Genomic DNA, 266 nt, shown 5'->3' with positions numbered 1-266 from the left:
TTTCTTTCCCAAAGCCTCACCATCTCCGGGACACACATCAGCTGTTACAGTCACCATCAGGAAGGCCGGCGACTTCCGTGTGATGAGTCATTTGATATTATCTGGTGCTTTACTAAGGTCAGTCTCCACTGTCCATCCGCTGTTTTCCTTGCCCCCTGTCTTTCCTTTTCATTCTTTTTTCGTCTTCCCTTCTTCCTTTTTTTTATTATTTGATTTTGATTTTTTCCTCTCGCTTACTATTTTCAGCCTCATTTCATCCTCTTGTG

The sequence above is a fragment of the Penaeus monodon genome, chromosome 23, assembly GCF_015228065.2.
Source record: "Penaeus monodon isolate SGIC_2016 chromosome 23, NSTDA_Pmon_1, whole genome shotgun sequence".
Taxonomy (NCBI): Eukaryota; Metazoa; Arthropoda; class Malacostraca; order Decapoda; family Penaeidae; genus Penaeus; species Penaeus monodon.
The sequence above is the reverse complement of the archived record's forward strand: the minus strand, read 5'-3'. Positions refer to the sequence as shown.